Source organism: Pseudophryne corroboree, chromosome 10, assembly GCF_028390025.1.
Source record: "Pseudophryne corroboree isolate aPseCor3 chromosome 10, aPseCor3.hap2, whole genome shotgun sequence".
NCBI classification, from domain to species: domain Eukaryota; kingdom Metazoa; phylum Chordata; class Amphibia; order Anura; family Myobatrachidae; genus Pseudophryne; species Pseudophryne corroboree.
In genome coordinates, this window is record NC_086453.1 from 333,471,912 (window position 1) to 333,499,454 (window position 27,543).

General features: G+C 38.7%; 2 long non-coding RNA genes across 2 annotated transcripts; both read left to right on the plus strand.

Moving 5' to 3' along the window:
- The first annotated feature begins 10,897 nt into the window (after window positions 1–10,897).
- On the plus strand, window positions 10,898–20,882 carry LOC134965602 (uncharacterized). The gene is made up of 3 exons (XR_010188461.1): window positions 10,898–11,429; window positions 19,445–19,573; window positions 20,780–20,882. It is a non-coding gene; the product is annotated as an uncharacterized LOC134965602 (long non-coding RNA).
- Window positions 20,883–23,839: 2,957 nt separating this feature from the next.
- LOC134965603 (uncharacterized) lies at window positions 23,840–25,064 on the plus strand. The gene is made up of 4 exons (XR_010188462.1): window positions 23,840–23,881; window positions 24,268–24,379; window positions 24,472–24,531; window positions 24,919–25,064. It is a non-coding gene; the product is annotated as an uncharacterized LOC134965603 (long non-coding RNA).
- The last annotated feature ends 2,479 nt before the right edge of the window (window positions 25,065–27,543 follow it).

Sequence of the window (27,543 nt, forward strand, 5' to 3'; positions counted from 1 at the left end):
TAAATCGAACGCTTTTTCGGCGTCTAACGTCACTATCATATGAGGTGTTGCCCTCAGAGTATGATTAGATGTTACATGAGATATAGCTGCGAGAACCCTCCGTACATTCACCACCGAATGCCGCCCTGTTATGAAGCCAGTTTGATCTTTATGTATTAAAACTGGAAGAATAGACTTCAATCTTTCCGCTAAGATTTTAGTAAAAATTTTATAATCAGTATTAAGAAGTGAAATTGGTCTATAAGACCCCGGAAGACTAAGATTACGTCCTTCCTTCGGTAAAACTTTAATGACGGCATCCGAGAAGTGAGCAGGGAGGGTTCCCTCAGCTATAATTGAGTTGAAACATGCGGCCAATGGATCAGCAATGTGGGTAGATAATAAACGAAAAAATTCATTAGAAAACCCATCAGGTCCTGGTGTTTTAAACATTTTCAACTGCTTAATAACCCCAACAACCTCCAACGGGGTTATAGGAGCCATCAAAACAGGAAGAAAAGGTTCTGGGAGTTGAGGAAGAGGAAGTAAATCCCAAAAAGCATGAAAAGAAGGAAAGGAAGTAGGAGATATAAAAGTAGGAGGGGTGGTTTCCAGATTACCAGAGACAGAGGTAGCATTTATAGGATGAGTAGGAACCGCATAAAGCTCCTCATAAAATGATTTCATTACTTCGATTATATGAGAATCTGAATCTGTAAAAGTTCCGTCTGACTTCAATAAAGGCCTAATCACTGTTCGCTTTCTAGATCCATGTAATAGATTCGTAAGGAGTCTACCGTTCTTATTTCCAAATTTATAATATTTCGAGTTTACATTAAAATAATATTTATCACCACTTGTCTGTAGAAGTTCTGAAAAGTGGGTCTTAGCTGTATTATAACGTATTTTATTCTCCAAGGAAGGAGCCTGCTTAAATAGTTGAAAAGCATTAGAAAGCTTACCTTGTAGATCCAAGTAGGAAGCATTCCGCAGTCGATTAATTCGAGAAGAATATTCTATTAAATCCCCCCGCAGCACGGCCTTGGCCGCCATCCAAAAGTTAGAAGGATTAGACCCAACACAACCAGAATTATTTACTTGATATTTTCCCCACATCTTTTCCAGCCACGTTTTAAAACCTTTAGCTTTGATAAGATGTAAAGGGAATTTCCACAAAGGTTTAGTATCCATAGACTTCTTGAGATCTATACTAATCCATACCATACCGTGGTCTGATAATGTGGGAGGTTCAATATTTACAGTAGATAATTTAGTAAATAAAGATTCTGCAAGTAAAACATAATCTATTCTAGAACAGGTGTTATGAGTCATGGAGAAGCATGTAAACTCTCTCTCAACCGGGTAGACTGCTCGCCAAGTATCTACTAGATTAAGAGTTTTAACAAAAAATGGGACTCCTATTTTTGGAAGGGCAATGGGGGATTTCGGAACAGGGGAACGATCAAGAAAAGAAGATGAAACTAAATTAAAGTCCCCACATACCACTAAAGAAACAGGATCATAAGTATGAAGCTTAGCTAATAATGAGGTAAAAAAGGTTTTCCTATATTGATTAGGAGCATAGACATTACATATATTAAATATGGTTCCCTGTATATCCACCTTAAGCACCACAAATCTACCATCTGGATCAGAGAGAACAGATAAGACATGACTGTTTAATGTTTTTTTCCCCATAATAATTACCCCTCGTGACTTATTATTGTAAGAGGCTACAGCCAACAAATCCCAACCCAGCATTCTTAACTTATTCGCTTCCGGAACTTTTAAATGGGTCTCTTGTAGACATATCAAATCTATCGATAACTTGTTAAGGTATACAAGTAATCTACGTCTTTTCGCAGGTGTATGTATACCTCTAATATTAAGTGATCCTATTCTGAGAGACATTATCACCTATAAATCTATACATCTTCTGATACTGTATATATCCGTAAAGAAGGGATAGAGGAGGGAGGAAAACACATAAGGGAAAAACAAATAAAAAAATAAACAAACATATCTGAGCAAAAATTTTGAGCAGTATTAATTTAAACTAAACTGGACTTCCAGTAACTGACTGCTATCCGTAACCCAAAGGTCTCAAATAGCAGACCTAGTATCTTATTAATTAACAGAAATTAGAAACGGCACAGCTCCGCTCCGTTGTTAAATTTTACATAACTTATAGAATTTCAGTAAGTAAGAAGTATATCCTAAATAAAGATATTAACAGTATCAATCTTAATAACCTCTAACATGTCCCATAAGTGCGTTGAGAGACATATCACCCCCTGAACATGAAAAAGACCTCATATACACTTATTTAAACCTAAATAATCATCAGGGCAGTCCTTTTTTTCACTTATCCACAGCATCAGCAATGTCACCATATTCCTTCGCAGAGGACTCTTCCTTTAGGAATGCTGCAGCATCTTCTGAGGTCGTAAATTCAGAATACGATGTGCCCGAAAATATGCGGAGACGTGCAGGGAAAAACATAATAAATTTCCTATTTGCTCGGACCAGGGTAGTGCAGACATCAGAAAAAGAACGTCTCAATCTTGATAATTCAACCGAGAAATCTTGATATATACGAATATTATGTCCTTCCCACTGAATCGGGTGTAGTTTACGAGATGCTTTCCAAATAATTTGCTTGTGCAGGAAATTTAAGGTTTTAAAAACAACCACTCTTGGTTTCTGAGCAGTGGTTTTCGAGATATCTCCCACTCTGTGTACTCTTTCTATAGAGATATCAGCACATGCTGCTTCTACTTGTAGCAACTTAGGCAGAGTAACCCGAACAAAATGATCCAAAGAAGTCCCTTTAAGTGACTCAGGAAGGCCTGTAACTCTTAAATTCTTCCGTCTGGCCCTGTTTTCAAAACTGTCCAGCTTTTCTGCTAAACGCCTATTGTCAATCTCCAGAGCCCGTACGGATTTTTGTAAAATGTTAACATCATCCATAGTATCGTTTAAATGCTTTTCAACATCAGTAACACGGCTGGTTATAGATTGCAATTGAGACGTAATGTCAGAAACTGCCTTTTGTAGCAGAGGCGCCATAGTGGACTGTATTGCAAGAACCATATCCTCATAAGAGGAAGAAAAAGTACCTGGGCAGCCCGAAGCCAGAGAAGAAACTGACACAGGTTCCGCAATTGTTTTCTTCTGTGCAGGCGTCCCCGGAGCATTATCGCCGTCTGGCGCCATGTTGTAATCTCCCCGGCGCTTCTCTTGTCGCAGCGGCTGATGCAGCGGGAGCACCCCGGGAGGAGTGGACACACTCAGGAACTTGTCCATCGTCCCCTCTATCCTTCGTGGGGAGCGGGAGCGATGTCTACCTTTAGCAGACAGGGTTACTGCCGTGTCGGGTGATTTGGGAGCGGAGCTGTCGGAAGAAGCTGCTCACTCTCCCATTGCCGGAACCGGAAGTCCTAATGCGCTATTATTAATCAATATAATAATGCCTGGTTATAAATACCTTAAATTCAATTCCCTGTTAAATACAGCTATTTTGGGCATCTACCCTGAGAGAAAAGGCCCTTTGCCGATATGGGCCCACATAAGTCAGTAAAAAGAAAAAATAACTCTGAAGAGCGCTTTTATTGAATGGACATTTTAATATATATGTTTGTGCACTGAGGATGCTCTATTAGTACCCTATAAATGCATACACCCAAATGTTAAAACCATTTTTTTATTAATAATATACAAAATAACACATTCAGAAATACATTTTCATAATAATTTCTGACAAATAAAAAACTTGTATGTTTGTTCAGTTTTTGTAAATATAATAATGTTAAAACAAAATAAAAATGAAATATTTTCTTTCATCCAATGCGTTTCATCTATGGTGACTTCTTCAGCTGTGTCTTGGGTGTAGAAAGGAGAAAACAAGTCTTAATACACAATATATATGATAGTTTAAATAAGTTAAACACAACATGTTTGATAGATCCATCATAACATAATATGTAGTTCAAAAGATCTTTCATAAATATCACATTGAAAAAAAAATCACAATATTTCACCATGAGTGGTAACTTTCATTATTGTTTATATAATGGTTGTCTGTTGAAAGACTCCATATTGTTCTATTTGGTCCATATCTTAATTAATATCATATATTTACTAATTTTTAGACAATAGAATTTTAATACTGTGATGACGAGATTAATTGAAAGAGTTCTCTTTCTTAAGCAAAGGCAGATTATTTAACCTAGGTTAGAGAAAAATATTTGGTTTCATTTATGAACTCATAAATTTATATGGACAACTCTTATAGCCAATAAATACTTACTAAAAACAAATTTATTAAAAACGATCTCAATTGGATTCCACAGTCTAATGACCTTTAGCTGGATTTAATGTTTGTAGAGGTTCCCAGTACCCAAATCGGATAGGTTTTTTTTGTTGTTAAATGCAATAAGTTCCTATACAAGAATTTTTTTATATATAAATAAATAAATATATATATATAGTTGTTTTAATGAGACTGAGACTGAAAACAAAATTTTATATTGAGTACTTACAATAGGTTTGAATCAGAACCAAGAGTCCTTATTGAATAAAAAAAGTTTTTCCCCTTTCCTCAGCTGCTGTCAATGTTCAGATTATTACCTATTTTAGAAAGCAGTATATTTAATTATTTTTGTGGATATGTTAAAGAATCTATAAATTAGAAAAGAGTTAAGTCAGAATAAGTTATTTTAGTGAAAAAATTCTAAAAGTTAGATAAAGGTGGAAGTTGAACTTACAAGCAGCAGTTCTACACGTCTGTGTGCTATGAAATCCAAATGTGAAATGAGTGATAGGCACAATGGCTCTCTATTAATGTCCCTTAATGGGTTACATCATTTCCTGTTTGGTCTTAAACTTAAATTAATTTAAAAACCTTTTTTGGCGTTCATTGAATCTAATTAAGGACCCTATTAATTGTTCTTTAATACTGGTCTTTCTTTATAGGTACATTGGGTTTCAGTGGGACAATATAATAACCTCTAAATGGACTTAATAGTCTGTTTTGCACTCCAGGATCATGGATCCCGCTTCCTGGTTGCGTTCCACGCCTCCCATTGACTTGCGTGACGTCATCACACAAGTCACGTGACGCGCGCGACGTCATCTCGCATGTGACATCCCGGTCTCTTCCACTCTTCCAGTGCGATAGAATCAGGCTGCTCGGGGCCGGAGCTGATGTCAGACACCCTCCCTCAAAACGCTTGGACATGCCTGCATTTTTCCGGACACTCCCTGTAAACGGTCAGTTGCCACCCACAAATGGCCTCTTCCTGTCAATCACCCTGCGTATGCCAGTGTGAATGGATCCTTCACACCATCCTGTCGCTGACTGGTGATGGCCGTTGTAGTGGTGCATACTCATGCACAGTTTGGACCTGATCGCCCGCTGTGCGTAAATGCACAGCAGCGATCAGATCTGAATTACCCCCCTGTTTTTTGAGGACAGGGAGATAGAAGACAATCTATTCCTGTATCATCGCAACATAGATGATTTGTTATTATTTTGGACAGGGGAGGAAGCGGTTTTAAAAGCATTAGTACATCAACACAATGTATCAGACAGTCCAGTAAAATTCACGATGAATAGCAGTGATACAGAGATTTGTTTCTTGAATATTAAAAACGCAATCCAAGATGGGAAAATTAAGACCACCTTATTTACTAACGGATAGGAATACTCATAGAAACATAGAATTTGTCGGCAGATAAGAACCACTTGGCCCATCTAGTCTGCCCCTTTTTTTTTATATTATTTTTATCTCTATCCTTATTTGATCCTCATTTCTTTGTAAGGATATCCTTATGTCTATCCCATGCATGTTTAAATTGCTTTACTGTCTTAGCCTCTACCACCTCTGTACCACCTCTACCGCTACTCTGTTGAGACATGACCGCTTCCACCTTGGAGCCACTGTATAGGGGTTTCCATTTTCCCAGTTATTTCGGTTATGCAAAACTACTAGTGAGCCAGCAGAAACAGAGACCCAGTTAAATGAAGGTGGATAAATTTGCACAACGGGGTTATCCCCACCATGAATTAAAAGATGCTAAAGAACATGCCTCAGCGAAGGACAGGAGATAATTATTACAAATTCAAACAAAGAGATGAAAGGTATCACCTGTCCCATAGATCAATGAGTATAACACTGCAAGCACTGTGACTAGCAAACAGGTTAAAAAATGGTGGCCTTTGGTAGCAACAGATACTGAGTTGCTGTTGATAAAAAAACACTAGGGTAATGCCAAGCTATACTCGTAGTATGAATATCAGCGATATGGTTGTGAGAAATGACATTACAGATTTTAAAAATAAACCTACACATTTTTTGAGCAGAAAAAATGGCTGCTACAAATGTGTGGGATGCACGACTTGTGGCTACATGTTGGCAGGTGACACTATCTCACACCCATATACTGGCAAGAAAATTGATATTCGTTGGCCCCTAACCTGCAGTTCTATATTTGTTATATACAGTATGTATTGGTATGCCCTTGTGGGTTATACTATGTTAGGAAGACCCAGTGCTAATTCAAGAAGCGAATGGCGCAACACCGGTCAGCCATTTGGGCAGCAGTATAATTGGGTGTCAGTGAACAACTGGTTGCAAGTCATTTTGCGGCTGCTAACCATAGTATGACTTCATTAAAATATATAATCATAGACCATATCCCAATGTCCCTGAGAGGTGGTAAGAGAGCGAAAAAGCTATTACAACTAGAAGCGCAATTGATATTTTAACTGGATACCCTGTTCCCCAAAGGATTGAGTCAACACATATGCATAATTTTTTATAATCCTGTCACAATTTTCCATTTATGACAGTTACTTATATGACATTAAGTACAGGAATTTATTTATCTGGGATTTATTATGAAAAAATGTTTACTTAAAACTATAAAAGTTAATAAATGTTGAGAAACTGACACTGTAACATAGTGATCTTAAAGTACAAAATTATAATACATTTATTTACCAGAATAAGAAAGCGCTGAGCTTATATGTGTGTCAGTAGTTTAGCTCCCAAAACTATTAACAATATTTCACCTCTCCTTAATTACAGACTGCTGCCTTCAAATTATTGGGTTGCTGAATCCCAATACAATTAGTAAAACAAAGAACAAAAATTGAAAGCGCTGTCCATAATAAAGATTATTTTATTATATTTTAAAACCAATAAGGTCCTCCAGATCATATAAAATTCAATACCATATATTAATAACAATTCTCCATATGAGAAATATTTAAAACAAGTGGACATAAAAACATTTCAAAGACTGAGTTTCTTTCAATAGTGCCTATTTGCAACACAGCTATGCATAGTGGATATACTTCCAAATAAATAGACAAACTTTATAAACAATGTATCTATATTCTTCCACAGTGAACACTTATAAGGCACTCTCTGCCCCTTGCTCACCAAAACAGCTTCTTAATGAATAGTAATAATAGATTCACTTAAAGTTCACAGTCCCAAGCATATCTAGAGGAAATATATAAATGGATAGTACTAGATATCCTAAGAGATGCTTATCCTCCCGCTGGGACAGTGATGCGTTTTTTTGTGTGAGTCTCAGTGCCTCTGAAGTTAAAGCATGCTGTTTTATTAATTGAAGCATTAAAAACTACCCATCATTTAATCTTGCATCCAAAAAAATGCCACACCGGATACTATAAAGTTCCAATGGGCATCCCCTTTAAGTGCCTTTAGTTTAACAAGTCAGCTCCTATTAGGATATATTTATTGTAGCGTGCTTCCACAATTTGATTATAGACCACTATGGCTGTATAGAAAGCCGTGTGTACGGCTAATCTCACCCGTCACTGTCCGTAGCTGCACCGCCCGATCTCTGTCCCCGTTCCTTACAGTCCACAGCTGTTTCACTTGTACTGGGGATCCACACTACACAAACAGTGTTAGCGGCTGCAGCCGGCAGCTTGGGATAGGTGGCTGACTTAGCGGCTGGGCACTCAATCAATACCGTCCGTGGTTATACCTCCTGCAGAGGCGTAACTAGGGTTTTTGGAGCCCAGGGCAAGATGTAAAATGGCGCCCCCCCCCAAGAAAAATAAACATAGCAAAAGAAGCATGGAGGAAAAATGGGAGTGGCCACATTCCAGAAGGGGTGTGGCCACGCTCCTGAAGGGGTGTGGCCACTGAAAATGGCCCACAGTGCCAGTTACATTGCCCCACAGTGCCAGATACAATGCCCCACAGTGCCAGATACAATGCCCCACAGTGCCAGATTCAATGCCCCACAGTGCCAGATTCAATTCCCCACAGTGCCAGATTCAATTCCCCACAGTGCCAGTTACATTGCCCCACAGTGCCGGATACAATGCCCCACAGTGCCGGATACAATGCCCCACAGTGCCAGATACATTGCCCCACAGTGCCAGATACATTGCCCCACAGTGCCAGATACATTGCCCCACAGTGCCAGATACATTGCCCCACAGTGCCAGATACATTGCCCCACAGTGCCAGATACAATGCCCTACAGTGCCAGATACAATGCCCTACAGTGCCAGATACAATGCCCCACAGTGCCAGATACAATGCCCCACAGTGCCAGATACAATGCCCCACAGTGCCGGATTCATTGTCCCACAGTGCCAGTTACATTGCCCCACAGTGCTAGTTACATTGCCCCACAGTGCCAGTTACATTGCCCCACAGTGCCAGATACATGCCCCACAGTGCCAGATACATGCCCCACAGTGCCAGATACATGCCCCACAGTGCCAGTTACATTGCCCCTCAGTGCCAGATACAATGCCCCACAGTGCCAGATACAATGCCCCACAGTGCCAGTTACATTGCCCCACAGTGCCAGTTACATTGCCCCACAGTGCCAGTTACATGCCCCACAGTGCCAGTTACATTGCCCCACAGTGCCAGATACAATGCCCCACAGTGCCAGATACATGCCCCACAGTGCCAGTTACATTGTCCCACAGTGCCAGATACAATGCCCCACTGTGCCAGTTATATACCTCACTGTGCCAGATACATGCCCCACACTGTGCCTGATACATGCCCCACTGTGCCAGTTACATGCCCCACTGTGCCAGTTACATGCCCCACTGTGCCAGTTACATGCCCCACTGAGCCAGTTACATGCCCCACTGTGCTCTCTCCCCCCCTCCTCCCCCCCAGTCACTTACCGAGTCACCGGCGCGGCGGCGCCGCTTGTTCTATGTGAGGGGAGGAGAGCGCATCTCCTTCCCCTCACCGCTCCAGGACAGGTCTCCGGCGGCTGTGTGGCGCCAGTTCGCTAGACAATCAGAGCTCGTGGACCGGCAGCCAATCAGGAGCCGGTCCGCAAGCTCTGATTGGCTAACGCCGCCGGAGGCCGGAAACAGCAGCGCTGCTGGCAGCACTGCTAGGGCTTTCAGCGGCGGTGAGGGGAGGGAGAGACAGTGCGCTCTCCTCCCCTCACATTTCGGCTTTCGGCATGACGGGGGCGAGTGGGGCATGATGCCCTGGCCGCCGGCGGCGCCCCCCTCTCCTGGGCCTGCCAAGGTGCCCAGGGCATGTGCCCCACTCGCCCTACCCTAGATACGCCTCTGACCTCCTGCCAGGTGTCCGTCTCCATCCCACACAGCACACAGTCGCTCACCTGTGCTGGTGATCCCACGGCCCGCCTACCGACATCTGTGCTACACCGGCACATAGCTCTTCACCAATTGGAGCCACTGCTGGATTCGCGGCTGGCAGCTGGGCACTGATCTCTATCCCAGATACCACACAGGTGCTTCACCAATGGATGGAGAAATTGGGTCTGCTTCCAAATAATTTTATCTGTTCAATTGCCTTCACTTTTAGAATTGAACAGATAAAGGTTACTGTGAGGGGAGGGGATAGATATCGGGAATTATGTAAGAGGGAAGCATTTTGGATATTTAGGTTGGGATCTCTGGCACCACACGGTCTAAATGATACGATCGAATTGAATAATATATAGGGGGTTATATATACTAGAGGAGATAATGCTTGATATAACACAAATATTTGGAGGCTAAGATATATTTGGTTGATTGAATAGGCTGTTAATTAAATGAAAGAATGGAAAGTGGATTAGAGTAAATTATCACGAATAGGGTAGTGATGGTTTCAGGTTCCATAACAGAACTAATGAAGAAATAAGGCGAGAGTAGGAACTAATGAAAAGAATAATATAATAGAATATATAAAATAATAAAAATAAATATATCTTATTGGTATATTAAGAGGATGTAACTCTGGTTGATCTATAGAACTGATTCTTGTCAAAGATAATGGATTAATAATTATATATTGGAAAGTAATGTCTGTTCCCGTCTCAAACATGGGGATTATAATATTATTTTATGTGCTATATACAAATTTATTTGTTCTTATTTATTTTTATAGATGGAAAATGTGGATGTTCCCCTATGTTTCAGTTTTGGGAAACTGGGACGATAAAGATAATTTTATATTTAATTTTTATAATTATTAAAATATAGTTTGTTTATAGTTTATAATGTAGAATTTGTAAACTAATGACAAATTCATAGCCTGTTTATAGTAGAAGGGTGAATCTAAAGAAAAGGGGGATAGTTGAAAAATAGATGATATTTGATCTATAAATTATAATCAAATAAAAAAGAGGATGTCTTATGTGTGTGAGTCATTGGATAATTGGCCCGAAATAGTGTTAATAATATTGATAATAAATTAGAAATGATATAAATGTTTAATTATGTTTAAAATATCAATACTATAATGTTATTAAGTCTATATATTGCTATTAACAGTCCTCAAGGTGAAAGGGTTAATGAACCTAATTAGATGATTGATGCACTTGTTTTTTGGGGATAAAAGTAGCAGGCTGTAAGGGGAGGGTATACTTCTGATGAAACAGCCGTAGATACGAGGCTGAGAAATGCATCAAGAGTGACCCCTGTAGAAGTGGACACAAGCATTTGGAAGCAGACCCAATTTATCCTTCCATTGGTGAAGCACCTGTGTGGTATCTGGGATAGAGATCAGTGCCCAGCCACCAGCCGCGAATCCAGCTGCGGCTCCAATTGGTGAAGAGCGGAGTGCCGGTGTAGCACAGACACCGGGAGGCGGGCCGTGGGATCCCCAGCACAGGTGAGCGACTGTGTGCTGTGCGGGACGAAGATGGACGCCTGGCGGGAGGTATAACCACGGACGGTATTGATTGAGTGCCCAGCCGCTAATTCAGCCGCCTATCCTAAGTCGCCAACTGCAGCCGCAAACACTGGTTATATAGCGTGGATATCCAGCTGCTAATTCAGCCACCTATCCCAAGCTGCCGGCTGCAGCCGCTAACACTTTTTGTGTAGTGTGGATCCCCAGTACAAGTGAAACAGCTGAGGACTGTAAGGAACGGGGACAGAGATCGGGCAGTGCAGCTACGGACAGTGACGGGTGAGATTAGCCGTACACACGGCTTTCTATACAGCCATAGTGGTCTATAATCAAATTGTGAAAGCACGCTACAACAAATATATCCTAATAGGAGCTGACTTGTTAAACTAAAGGCACTTAATGAATAGCTGGATTAGCATTTTTTGGATGCAAGATTAAATGATGGGTAGTTTTTAATGCTTCAATTAATAATACAGCATGTTTTAACTTCAGAGGCACTGAGACTCACACAAATAAACGCAGTGGGAGGATAAGCATCTCTTAGGATATCAAGAACTATCCATTTATATATTATTTCCTCTAGATATGCTTGGGACTGTGAACTTTAAGTGAACAGTGACGTGCGGTGAGGTAATTGGCTGGGGAGACACACACACATATATATATATATATATATATATATATATATACACACAAGAAATATATATACACACACTATATATATATATATATATATATATATATATATATATATATATATATATATATATATATATATATATATATATATATATATATATATATATATATATATATATATACACATACATACATACACAGGTTGAGTATCCCATATGCAAATATTCCAAAATACGGAATATTCCAAAATACAGACTTTTTTGAGTGAGATAGTGAAACCTTTGTTTTTTGATGGCTCAATGTACACAAACTTTGTTTAATACGCAAAGTTATTAATAATATTGGCTAAAATGACCTTCAGGCTGTGTGTATAAGGTGTATATGTAACATAAATGCATTCTGTGCTTAGATTTAGGTCCCATCACCATGATATCTCATTATGGTAAGCAATTATTCCAAAATACGGAAAAATCCGATATCCAAAATACCTCTGGTCCCAAGCATTTTGGATAAGGGATAATGTATGTATGTATAATAATACATTTTTTTCCTAGGTGTGCCGTGAAAAAAATTCTGATATTCTAGGGCCACATGATTAAAAAAAAAAAATTTGGAAACCACTGACTTATGCTTATTATGATCCATCTCATTAGAAGCTCACTGAACACTTTTTTTTTCTTTACTACGTCATGGCTTACACTGCTGCTGGAAAGGGGGGGGGGGGGGGGGGTCACATGATTCTGGGCTTTTACAGCCCCCTAGCTCTCCGTGCTACACAGCATTGGAAACTGAAGGGGTTTTCTTTTTTTTTTTTTTTCTGCTGGCAGACCTTCTCACAATATATTGCATTAAAGAATATTTACGTATTAAACCATACCATATGGAAACTTCACTTCATAGTTAGATAGTAACATTAGATAAGCACATATTTTTAACTACAGATCTGCCAAAAGCCATTTGAACACGGACATCAACTCTTGTATCCTCAGTTCACAAATTATATATATATATATATATATATATATATATATATATATATATATATATATATATATTTATATTATTTCAAAACTTGTAACCATGCCAATCACAGACAGAAGGTTTCTATTAGACCCAGATCTGAGAATATACTTAATTGAACAAATAATTCCCCTCACACAAGACACCATAAAACACAGAAATTTAAATACAGTTTGCAAACTTCAATTTCTTGCAGATTTCAACAGTTTTGCCGATTTCAAAATACGCTTAGTATTGGTTGATCAGGCCAATATTATACAGCATGATTGAAATGCAAAACATAGACTGTACCCTTTGTCACAGTACTATACAAAATTGGTGCTTCTATGGAATATTTCTTCCATACATGATATGCACACTTAGGGTTAATCCTCCCTGCCCTTCCCATACGCTGGAAAAATTTGCAATCCCTGCAATTTTTCACACACTCGACACGTCTGTCAACTGGGAAACTGCAGTAGACCCTCTTATCACAACTACAATGTTAGCAAACAGACTTATGGTTAAAACAACCAGCAGCTCTTAGCAGCTCAGTATTGCAATATATAATTACACTCAATTACATATAATCCCTACAACCTCGGGTTGTTCACTCTATTTATTTCATGTACCCTTCTTACACACGTGTAGCTGACTAACAAGGGGAGGTGATCTATGTGCTTTTTACTTTATTTGGCTCTAATCTTATCTTTCACTTACAGCGTTAACGGAAACAGCACTTTGAGCTCACTGCTGTGCTTATTTGACCAAAGACATTACGGATCCTGATACGTGTATTGCCAAATATATAAAGGAGGCCCATGATATAAAAAAAGAACTTTAACCAAGACATTATGATATGGACTGGAAAAGATAAAGATAAATGTTTAAATCCTAGTATTCAATTTTCAGGATTAGGAAAATGTTTTTAAGTATATTGTATGTGATGATGTATTCTGTGATGAGGTTTATTCTTTGGCGACCCCGATGTGATTATAGCCATTCATTTGATGTTCACCGCCTACAGGTGCGGCCTATGTTGTATTTAGAAGGCTACTGTCAAACGCAGAATAGCAATACTATATGAAATGATTATTAGCGAACTATACGTTCCCAGAAAGTCTCCTGAGATGACAGGGCACATGGATAATGTCCCTGATCAAAGGGTGGAGCTGTCGAATACTGTGACAGAGGCAACCTGCTAAAGGCCTAACAGATTATATATATATATATATATATATATATATATATATATATATATATATATATATATATACACATATACACATATACATACTACGGGATAGTATGTATATTATGTATACACCCAATAATCACAGTAGCAAAGGGTTCATATTCACTAGTATAGCATAACAGAATCCATTTTGGTTCTAGCTAGATGTTTCTAGCAGATTCATTTGTATTTCATTTGAACTTTATACACACAGAGAGGCAAGAAAAACAACTTTGTTGGCTAAGTATTGATTCCACCTACGCACATCCTAAAAGCTCATAGAGTCCAGATTTAATTCCTAATATGGACACAGTTGAAGATCACGAGTATCTTTTTAGTATTCTTGACAATTGTCCCAATATTGCATAACACTGTATTCCAGAGGTATGAAATCATATGGGAGGGATATAAGAAAGGGGCGTAACTGTGTATTATATAAAACTCATTGTTGATACGTGTATCTGTTGTTAAAAGGATTTGATCCAGGCTGAGAGGATGTTACCTCTCCCCTGTATACGGGCGTGGCCTTTTTAATAAATAATAATTGATTTTTATAAATCCATTTTCAATTCATTCTTTTACCTAACAACCCAAACAGCAACAAGATGGTTAATTTAGTTAACCTAAGAGAATTCAACAATAGACAAGATATTCTTGGAGGAAATTTGGGCTCTCAGCTTCCTGGCAAGAAGTTTGTCTGCCTTATACCCTTTTTCGTAATAAATCTGATTGAGGCGTCTAAGGCATTGTTCCGTCTTATGAGACAACATATATTGAGTTCACCCCTAACTTTTTAAGTAGCCGATCCAAGTCAGCTGGGCGTAGGGAAGACCTATGAATTTCTTCCAGACGATGGAGTTGGTCAGTCAACTCCAAAATCTTCTGGGAGCGTTGTTTAGTGAGCCTAGCTGCGATCTGTATGAAGTGGCCCCAGAGGACCGCCTTATGAGCCTCCCGCAAGGTCATATCAGACATACCAGGGGTCTGATTCAAGTTAAAGTAATCTGTCAGTACCTTAGAGACTTGTGGCAGAACATCAGTATGCTGGAGAAGGGAGTCATTGAGGGACCAGGAGGGAGGAGATAGAGTGCGGGACAAACCAAAGAGAGTCAAAGATACCGGGGCATGGTCAGACCATGTAATTGGGTGAATAGAACATTTTTGGATCTTAGAGGTTAAATCTCTCCCAGTCATAATCATATCAATCCTCGTATAAAGATTATGCACCGGTGATAAGAAAGTATAGTCCTTGATTAAGGGGTCGAGGACTCTCCAAGACTCAAAGACTAGGTGGTTTTTAAGTAGTGACAACAGGGCTCTATAATTACGATTGCTTGTATGGAACTGGGAAGGGGGAGGGGGATGGGAGCGATCGAGGCTGTGATGGAGTATGGTATTGAAATCCCCTGCCATTAATTTATCACCTTTTCTATATTGGGCAATCTTGGAGTCTAAGGAGGCGAAGAATAAGGCCTGATTAACATTAGGGGCATAGACATTAATCAGAGTTATAGGAACATTATTAAGCTTGCCCACAATAATGAGAAATCTACCCTTTTTGTCTAATAATTTTTTCTGACTCCAAGTGTAGGTGGGCGGGAAACATTATGGCGACCCCCCCGTTTCTTCTGGGTGTGATCGCATGCATGTATAACTACCGGGTGATGTCTAGATCGCAATTCGGGATGGTAAGTACCTCTGAAATGCGTCTCCTGAAGGAACACCAGATCTCCCCCAACCTGTTTTAGAAAGAAATAATTTAGTCCTCTTTTGGGGGCTATTAAGACCCTTCACATTGTAAGTTATAACGTTAACTGACATAACAGTGTATAAAAGAGCAGAGCTATAGCATCCCTAAACATACAGGGTTGGGCTCCTGAAGGAACAAAGGGAAGAGGAGAGGGAGAAGGTAGGAAAAAGAAAGAAAGAGGAGAAAAAAGACATTGAAAACAATACAAACAGAACGAATGCAACAATAAACAGAGCCAAAGACCCATTGTACGGGTCCACACGAATGAGCTTCAATATGGGGTAATAAGGGGGAAAATGTCTCCCTTACGCTCAAAACCGGCTATAATGGATCAGTGGAGGGCGTGGCGTCACAAGTCTATGAACCTACGGAAAGAGGAGGAAGGAAAAAGGACGAATAGGGTGACCCTGGGGGGTCGGAGCAACATTTGGTAACAGTAAATCACATCAGAACCGTATGAACATTAATAACATGAGTTCAATCAGAGAAGCTCAGTGAAAGAGAATAGAGAACCTCTAAAATACAAAACACTATGAAATATAGTAATATACAGTAACACATCAAGGCAGTTCGTGGAAGAAAGTTCACTGAGGGTCACGTCTGGAGGAGGTTTTTGCCGGGACCGTCGACCAAAGACGACGAGGTGCACGTTGTGGGAGAGGTGAGCTCGGGGTGCGTTGAGGGCCAGGTACATCCTGTGGGGGAGAAGGCTTGCCAGGGGAGGGCAAGTTCAGTTTCAGAAGAAGCCGGTGGGCATCCTCCTTGGATCGTGCCAGTAGCCGCCTCCCATCAAGCTGCACTATCAGGGCGAAGGGATAACCCCATCTGTATCTGATTTGGTTCTCCCTGAGAATCTGGGTATATTCCCTCAGATCAAAGCGCCTCTTAAGAGTGGTAGGGGATAAGTCCTGAAATACAATAGATAAGGAAAGTGCTCATGCGCAGTGAAGCAGCTGGAAGGAGTACACTTTCCTGAAGGATCCCTCACCCTTCACCAAAGGTGCAACAGTACAAAAAGATAATGGGAAGTGTAACTTATCCTGCGCTTGTCTTTGTTTCAGAATGGCAACACTCAGACTCCCATCATTCAATATGTGTTTTGTTTTTTTTGAACATGTAAAGAAAATTTAGGGAGATAGATATAGTGAAGCACAATTTAATAACAAATCAATTCATAAACAATACATTTAAAATTCAAAGGTTGGTAAAATATAGCAGCATAATAAATTGCACAGTCTCCAATGGGAAAGACAGATGGGTAATTACCAAATCATTCAGAACTGTAAACAGATCTAATCCAGCTTGCGGGTTTTATGTTTAAAGAGGATCCTGGTAATCCTCTATCTCCACGCTTGGCTGGAACAGGATGGCAAAATCCCCCGTGCAATATCCCGTGGTGCTGTGCGTTGACCGACGCGTTTCTGCCCCAAAACAGAGGTCTTTTTCAAGGTGTATTGATAATTGCAATGCTGCTCCGGTCTTGGAATTTAAACTGTCAAACAGCCAATAGGAACGTCACCCCCTCAGCTGGACCCTATACAGCTAAATACTACCAAGTCCCATGGTCCCTTGCGGGTGGTGACATCCTCATGCCGATCCATAGCCCTCGATCGCGTCTCAGCGTCCGGCATCTATCCGTTGCCATGGTGATGGTCAGGCTCCCCTATCACTTCCGGGTCGCGGCGGTGTCCGTTCTCTCTTACAGTCTTAACCCAGGGGTTTGATCACATAAGTGAATTGTTTAAAGTCCCTTTATCATTCTGTTATATGATGTTATTGTAACATCCTTAGAAATAATTTATAGATTAAAAAACGTCTCATGACACGACGTCACATCCGGTTATGTCATCTAAATGAGAATAATAGACAGTATTCATACCATTAAAAAAAAAAAATAGCACAAATATTAAAAGATTAAAACTGAATATCTTCAACAGAGCACCTTTTTCCATACTATAAAAACCATTTGATCTCAATCACTGTCCAGACCTCCAGGTTTTAATGTCTGTAGCTCGTAAATAGTTTTCATTTCTGATCGGGCTAACTGAGTGGCAATGTCCAGGCTGTGTGGGGGAGCGGTGAGGGAAGCTCCGGCGAGCGGCTCGGCAGTGAGGGCGGACCCGGTCACCCGCGTGCGGCACCGTCGCCCGTGTATGAGTCTCTCCAAAATCCAGGCCCCTGCTTCACATAGGTAGGAGGGCCGCAATCCGCAGAGACAGCCTGTGTTGTCTCCCGATTCCGCAGCATGCTCCCACAGAGGCAGGAACACGGGGTGAGAGGATGGGGCACAGAAGCAGGGGTAATGGAGGTGCAGAGAGGGGCAAAAAGAGCTTTCTGCAGGCTTGCAGGCTGGAGCCCATGTAAAGAGCAGCCCTCTCGGTTGCCAGCCAGGCCACGCTCTCTGGATCCGTTTTATTGGATCATATTGGTATTGGTATCTATTACAAATTGATAAACTTAGAATAATTGCATGTAAGGACAGCTATTAGAGATGAAAAGGTAATGATACATAAATCCCTTATCCAAATATGGGTAAATTGTGTAGTATCTCTCATTGAAGAATCCTAAAAATTAAGATTCCGTATAAAGTAAGATTAATAGTTAGTGTCATTATGAAAATAAATAAGCTGTGCTTGATTGTAGTTAACTTAATTAACGTTTGTATATAATTGCAGTGACATGTGTATACTAAACGAAAAGGTAGAGGGAAGGACAGAAAAACGGAGGGGAAAAGGAAATTAAAAAGAGTGACAGAAAAGATGAATAAGGAGTGTAATGTGTGACACATGAAGAGGATAATTAGGTGCAGGTAAGGGGAGAATTTTTAATTATTGGTTAGTGTAGATTCTGAGGAGTGGAGATGGGTCTTAAGAATTGGAAAACTACGAGGGAAAGAGTTGGTGTTAGTGAAGAAAGGGAGAGTGAGTAATGGGGAATTGTGGTGTGTATTATAAGAGGGCATATTTTATAATAAATTTAAGCAAATAAGAAACTAAATTAGGAGCCCATGGTAAATTCTGAAATCCATAAAACCCATCTTTAATCAGAATAGTGACACCTATTGTCAGATGTCACTTACTGCATGCAGCTCACATTAATAGGCAAGTCAGAGAAGCAATTTTATATTTTATGTATTTATGCACGTGTGTATGTTGATATATGCTTTTTATATTTGGTATATCCTATTGTAATTTGATATTATACCAAGCTTGATGCACTTAAATCACTTTAAATTTGTTTAGACAGCGTCCACAGAAAAAAACAGATTTGAGGACTAAGCTTGTTTGCCTCACTTGATAGATTAAAGCTGCTAGGGAGAAGAGAGAGGATTTCCACTAACCTCTCCGTAACTATTAACAAGGTAAGAAGATAAAATATCTCCCAGCGCTTAAGTTTATCAAGTGAATCTTGTATATTTCCCACTAAAATTATCACGGTATTAGAATATATAAATTAATCCAATAAAAATATTCAAATGAATGTTTTCTTAATTCAAGATATAGTATTAAAAATACATCATAAAAAGTTTCTCTGGCTCTATTAAATAATTGTGAATCCTAATACCGGTATACTTTAACAAAACAGACCAACATAAAACACATATATTCAGTGATACGCTTATTTCAGCGATTTAACATAAAATACATATATTCAGTGATATACTTATTTCAGCATCCACAGAGCCACCCACCGGTGACAGGTGATGTAACTTCAGGATGATGATGGGCGGCTGCGACCGAAAGTGGATGACCCGGAAGCTGGCGCGGCGTGCATGGATGGATGGCTGTGGGGTCCGGAGGGGTGAGTTATAAATTGTATTTTTAATACTTTGACACTTGTATTTGCTGTATCCTGAGGAAGGGGTGTTGTGACCATGAAACTTTGATTAAAGGCTACCACTTTTTTTCACTTTGCAAAGAGTCTCTGAGTGCCACCTTCTGCTGTTTGGTTATACTGTATGGTATGGGGATGCACCCCATGTTTGAAGGCACAGGAGCTATTGGGCCAGTAGAGGCCAGCTGAGAGCTGGATCATAAAATATATATATATATATATATATATATATATATATCTATAAAACCACAGCACTCGCCACCCCAGAAGCGGGGTGCAATATCTGCACTCACCACTCATAGGGTGTGGTGCATGCAGACCATGGCCACCAACCCAAATATAAACAAACAAAGTTCAGCACTCACCATAGCAAGCTCACTTATCCTCACAACATCAATAAATAAATGATGGAGGTTTAGTTAGTGAATTGGCCAATGCACAGAAGCCTGCATACCGCTCGCCAAGGTACCCCACCTTCATGCAGGTCTAACACTATCACAAAGTCTCAAAAATTAAAACCTGGCAACTGTATCACACATAATATACTGCACACATGCCCACTAGGTTTAATGTGTATCTGCCATGTATCTTATGGCTTTTAAAGGTACACTAGTCACCTGACACTGGCTGATCAATTACTAAGGAGCAGCTGACACATGTTTAGAACAAGTGAGATTACACAGGGGTGCATGAAAAGGCCTGTGACCACGGTTAATAAGAGTTATCAACAAAGTTATCAATAAAGAATTATATATATATATATATATATATATATATATATATATATATATATATATATATATATAAATTCTTTATTGATAACTTTGTTGATAACTCTTATTAACCGTGGTCACAGGCCTTTTCATGCACCCCTGTGTAATCTCACTTGTTCTAAACATGTGTCAGCTGCTCCTTAGTAATTGATCAGCCAGTGTCAGGTGACTAGTGTACCTTTAAAGATAGATAGAGATATATATATATATATATATATTAATCTCCAAATTGTGCTAATAATAATTCGCCTTAGACCCAAAATGTATTTGGGGAAGGTCAGCTGCTATTCTCCAAATAGGTCCTCCTGCCAGTCGAGAACCAGGCGGATAACAATGTAGATGGTTTTATGGAGAGCGCTCACAACAGGTAGTAGTGTCTCTTTAACTTTTTTCTCTTTAGGATAGTCCTTCAATTGGGGATTTGATCACGAGAAGATGGATAATTCTGCAAAATACCCTCTCACCAGATTCACCCAATATAACAGCATCACTCGTTAACTAACACTTCCATGAAATTTCTTATTAATAAAATCTTTTCTTCTTTTTAAATGAATGACTCTTATATCAATATTAACATTCGTGGGAAAAGGTCTTAATGGCACTGCTGTCTCCCCCAGCCGGGGAGGAGCTCCTATGACAGCCCGTCCAACCCACAAAGGTTAAATCAACCAACCCGTTTCGTCTAACAGACTTCCTCAGGGGTGTCTTTAACAAAATACAATAAAAGTACATAATAAATACCCAACTAGTTAACATATATCACCAATTAGATAGATACATAAAAGAATCAAAAAATTCAAATCAGTACATAAAATATTCCAAAAATGTATTTCAAAGTGACCTAGTTACGGATACTGGTGAAGGCTAAGCAATTTTGAACAATTTATAATATGGACAGATATAGAACTTCAGAATAACATCATAGATCAAAAATAATTAGCTCGTAGGTAGTCCATCATCCTTATTCACATAAAACATTATGCATATGGAGCAGAGTTAATTCCTAGCCAGAGGTCTAACAGTCTTAATTTGTTAACAATGATTAATTATAACATCCATATCGAATCATAACTTACTTTTTATATGTAAGAGCGATGTCTTAATTGTGAAAATAAATGGGACAAACCCATATAGCTCTGTGGACACAGGATTAGTATTTATTAGCCCCAATTATAAAATATTATATTAGTTTTCAATTAGTCTTAATCCAATACTTACTATCTCAGTATTAAAATCCTATAATTAGCATGAACCAGTGTAGAATATTTCCAGATCTCTTGTAGCTAACGTACAGAACCGTTCGGACTTGGTGTGAACAGCCTTTATTTTTCTAAAAATAATATATACCTATTAGTGAGACAACTTGTAACTAATGTACAGAATAATTCTAACTTGGTATAAACCTAATATTAATATATACCTATTAGTGAGACAAACTTGAACGATACTAAACATTATCTTCCAATAAATAAACCTTATTGCTTTAAATATTTAGTCAATTTCCATCCAAATCTATAAACAAAATATTAGTATTTTATTTTATTATAAGTGCTAGTGACTATTACCTATTTGTAATCTATTTTATATGGTAAAAACACTATCTAATAACAGTTCCTATAGATGCATAAGTGCTGTGGTTACTTACTATTAGCTGCAATACTGGAGCTTGTGTCCTCTGCACAGTCCTCACTCTGAATGAGCCCTTAGAGCTTTGTTTGGGCTTTTATTCACCCCTGAAGTTACATCACTTCCTATAAACTGTTTAATTGATTACATCTAAAAACACTCTTTTTACTGGGTATTTATACACACTACATGCATAAATATATACATATCAAGTGCTCAATTACTTTCTTTTCCTATATTGATCTTATATTTCCTATTCTTATATGATTTTATAGTGAATATAAAGGGTAATTACTTTAATTGATAGTATAATTAATCACATACAGGAGCGTCCTGTGCTTCCTGTATGCATCTCAAGCCTCTCTTTCGTTCCCCCCCCCCTTTTTCTCCTTGTTAATAATGTGGCTCTATGGTGCGTCCACTTGTAGATTTCAAGAGTCGCCTCACTCGCGCGCTGAATCCAGCGCGCGTCCCTGCTGACTGAGGTTTCCATGGGGATGTTTTTCTAATAAGCCGGTTACACGGCCACGGCTCGCTCAAGTGGCGTTTCAGTCTCCATGGGAACGCGGACGTCTATGCTGGTCACGTGACACGCTGCTCACGTGATCGGACAAGGATGGAATGCAGCTTGCGTTCCATTCATACTGAAGTCAGAAGAAATGTTGTTCTTAAAAGAAGCTAATCAATATTTACCTTTTATAGTATATTTATCGGATATAGGATAATATTGGTTATTAAAATTAGATCTTAAAGCAATCAATTTAATTAATGATCTTATACATTTGAGCCTGAATAAATAAACAGTACAAATTTGTTATAAATAGCAACTTGTATAGTGATATGGATAAACATATAATTAGCCATTATTTTACATCTGAAAAAAACAGTATATTCGTTTGAATGATACTCCATCAAAGGTCTAAATAAATGAAACTGTCAATACCTTCATTTAACCATTTAGGGGTAAGTGTATCTAGCTCATATATCCAGAAGGACTCACGTTTTGATAATTGTAAGTCCTTACTATCTCCTCTGGGATTTTCTGAATTTTTTTCCAAGATAGAAAATTTTAAACTTTTCATAATTCTGATATAAGCAGTTTAAAAATGTATAAGATCACTAATTATATGGATTGCTTTAAGATCTAATTTTAATAACCAATATTATCCTATATCCAATAAATATAATATAATATAAAAGGGAAATATTGATTAGCTTCTTTTAAGAACAACATTTCTTCTGACTTCAGTATGAATGGAACGCAAGCTGCGTTCCATCCTAGTCCGATCACGTGAGCAGCGTGTCACGTGACCAGCATAGACGTCCGCGTTCCCATGGAGACTGGAGCGCCACTTGAGCGAGCCGTGGCCGTGTAACCGGCTTATTAGGAAAACATCCCCATGGAAACCTCAGTCAGCAGGGACGCGCGCTGGATTCAGCGCGCGAGTGAGGCGACTCTTGAAATCTACAAGTGGACGCACCATAGAGCCACATTATTAACAAGGAGAAAAATGAAAGAAAAAAAAAATGAAAGAGGCTTGAGACGCATACAGGAAGCATAGGACGCTCCTGTATGTAGTTAATTATACTATCAATTAAAGTAATTACCCTTTATATTCACTATAAAATCATATAAGAATAGGAAATATAAGATCAATATAGGAAAAGAAAGTAATTGAGCACTTGATATGTATATATTTGTACATGTAGTGTGTATAAATACCCAGTAAAAAGAGGGTTTTTAGATGTAATCAATTAAACCGTTTATAGGAAGTGATGTAACTTCAGGGGGGAATAAAAGCCCAAACAAAGCTCTAAGGGCTCATTCAGAGTGAGGACTGTGCAGAGGACACAAGCTCCAGTATTGCAGCTAATAGTAAGTAACCACAGCACTTATGCATCTATAGGAACTGTTATTAGATAGTGTTTTTACCATATAAAATAGATTACAAATAGGTAATAGTCACTAGCACTTATAATAAAATAAAATACTAATATTTTGTTTATAGATTTGGATGGAAATTGACTAAATATTTAAAGTAATAAGGTTTATTCATTGGAAGATAATGTTTAGTATTGTTCAAGTTTGTCTCACTAATAGGTATATTAATATTATGTTTATACCAAGTTAGAATAATTCTGTACGTTAGTTACAAGTTTGTCTCACTAATAGGTATATTAATATTATGTTTATACCATGTTAGAATTATTCTGTACGTTAGTTACAAGTTTGTCTCACTAATAGGTATATATTATTTTTAGAAAAATAAAGGCTGTTCACACCAAGTCCGAACGGTTCTGTACGTTAGCTACAAGAGATCTGGAAATATTCTACACTGGTTCATACTAATTATAGGATTTTAATACTGGGATAGTAAGTATTGGATTAAGACTAATTGAAAACCAATATAATATTTTATAATTGGGGCTAATAAATACTAATAAATACTAATCCTGTGTCCACAGAGCTATATGGGCTTGTCTCATTTATTTTCACAATTAAGACATCGCTCTTACATATAAAAAGTAAGTTATGATTTTGATTCGATATGGATGTTATAATTAATCATTGCTAACAAATTAAGACTGTTAGACCTCTGGCTAGGAATAAACTCTGCTCCATATGCATAATGTTTTATGTGAATAAGGACGATTGACTACCTACGTGCTAATTATGAGCTAATTATTTTTGATCTATGATGTTGTTCTGAAATTCTATATCTGTCCACATTATAAATTGTTCAAAATTGCTTAGCCTTCACCAGTATCCATAACTAGGTCACTTTGAAATACATTTTTGTAATATTTTATGTACTGGTTTGAATTTTTTTATTCTTTTATGTATATATCTAATTGGTGATATATGTTAACTAGTTGGGTATTTATTATGTACTTTTTTATATTTTGTTAAAGACACCCTTGAGGAAGTCTGTTAGATGAAACGCGTTGGGTGATTTAACCTTTGTGGGTTGAACGGGCTGTCATAGGAGCTCCTCTTCGGCTGGGGTAGACAGCAGTGCCATTAAGACCTTATCCCACGAATGTTAATATTGATGTAAGAGTCCTTCATTTAAAAAGAAGAAAAGATTTTATTAATAAAAAATTTCATGGAAGTTTTAATTAACGAGTGATGCTGTTATCTGGGTGAATCTGGTGAGAGGGTATTTTGCAGAATTATCCATCTTCTCGTGATCAAATCCCAAATTGAAGGACTATCCTAAAGAGAAAAAGTTAGAGACACTACTACCTGTTGTGAGCGCTCTCCATACAACTATGTATGTGTGTGTGTGTGTGTGTGTGTGTGTGTGTGTGTGTGTGTGTGTGTGTGTGTGTGTGTATATATGTATATATATCAGCAGCGCTCCACCAAAGATAATTTATAGTAAATAAGCCGGTGCCCTCCACGTATTAACCGCAAATTGGGTGTCCATAAATATACAAAGCAGTCAGCGGCACTCAGAGCTCCCAAATAGGAAAATGTTTAGACAGTCAAAGTGCGGTCAACGTTTCAATGTTGTTCAAATAAACATTTTCATCAGGACATAAAAAACAAACAATTACAAGTACATACCTTTATACCCATCTGAGGGAGTCCGTGGCACCCGCCGTCCGCTGGGTCTCAGTCCATCAGTGATGTCACGGAGAACCCCGGACCACCTGTGTAAACAAATAGCAGCGCAAGCTGTGTAGTGCATAACAAAATTGTTGCACTTCAATGTTTGAGATTAGCTTGGATGACTAGCAACATTCTAAGCAAATAAAGTGACAAAATAAAGCAACATATAACAGCATATATGGATACAATGTAATGCACAGTCTGCTAAGAGCTGCGATGGTAGAGATGGGAACTTGAAGTGTTAACCTACTAATGCACCCTATTAACACTTCAGAAAAGATGACAAAAATTACATTATGTCATGGGAAAAAAATTGCTATATTGAACCCTGTCATATCATACTGGTAAATTATTTAAACAAAACTCGCACAGTTTTAACTATCAAAACTCAAACAGTTTTAACTATTAAACCAGTATCAATATCAAGCGCACTTAATCTAAATATTCCACAGATCGGTACCTATAAATATATATCATGCAGCTCCCAACAGAGTATTCTGCAATACTCTATAGTTATACAAAGGAAAAACACAGGAATGTCACGAGGAAGCGCATACATAGATTAGATTCTTATCTAATATTTCAAATTATTTATTCGATTTATCAATTGTATATTTGTACACAACACAATTATGCTAAAAACTTTAAAACACGCCAATATACAGTGCTGCAGGATAAAAGTTCATATGACTAAAATGTTACTAGTACCGTCCATATATATGCATATACCTCTGGAGCTCCAATAAAGGATGTTCTAAAGCACACTCTGTGCTATTTTTGTAATTCCCGGTAAAGGACTGGTTATTTCACAATTAGTAACTTTGTTATTTTGTGCCAATGGACCGAAGGGATGTCTCTATACAGCCAAAGAGTTCCCAGTGTGCCTGCCGCGTGGCAGCCAATTACCCTTTCTCTCCCCACTGCAAATGTTTTTTGCTCACCAAAGCCATGCAGTATGGTCTCCATGCGGCTTACACTTGAATAGATTAAGCCAGAGTTCTTTGGTGGGAGCGGCGGTGACGGCAGCATCCACGGGGATGGGGTGCACACTTCCAGAAGATGTTTAAATGGTTGATCCAAAGTGTCCTCTGGCATAAATGTGGTCTGGACAACCTGCGGGTGGTTTTGTAAAAATCCTTGACGCGTTTCTCCGTGCTTATAATCTCACGGATTCATCAGAAGGTATTGAGGTGTGTTGGATTGTCCATATTTAAATATCAGGTAACCAATCAGTGAAAAGCAATAATTAGAGGTTCACAGGTGTGTGGTTCTTACGAACATATGTCAATTCCAAACCATGCAATGCATGCATACAGCGTAATTTCACACAAAAGAACTATATAAATAACATATGGCAACAACCTGCTTATATTCAGTGCAGGAATACGTTTTAATAAAATATTATATTAATTTCATTTAATTTTATTTTATGAGGGGAGTGGCTGTCAAAGTCAGAAAAATATCACGCTACACACTGCCATATTTGCACCTCATGCGAGTGCCTGTTGCACGTTCATGAGCCCTGCCATGCGTGTGCATACTCGCCGTTGCGGGCACCCACAGGCGCACGGTGTGCGCATTTACGGTAAAGTTTATGTGCGTCTAGTGGGCGACTCGTTCATAACATATTTTAACTGTATAATGTATTTTGTAGATTATGGTCCCTTTGATAGAATCTGAAAGTTTAGTTAAGGTAGCATGTTCATAGACAAAGAGAACCCTCTTTGTTTGATACGAAGGGTCAGACAGGGGTTATACAGTGGTGTTTAGTATCCATCGGAAGAGTATTTAATTAGCAATATTCCGGTGTTGGTTTGAAGCAGATTAATCGCTCGTGCGAATATTTATGGACATAAGAAGTTTATGGACATTTACTATTATTTGCACTTTATTATCCATGCGGCGGGAAACCTAGTTTCCCA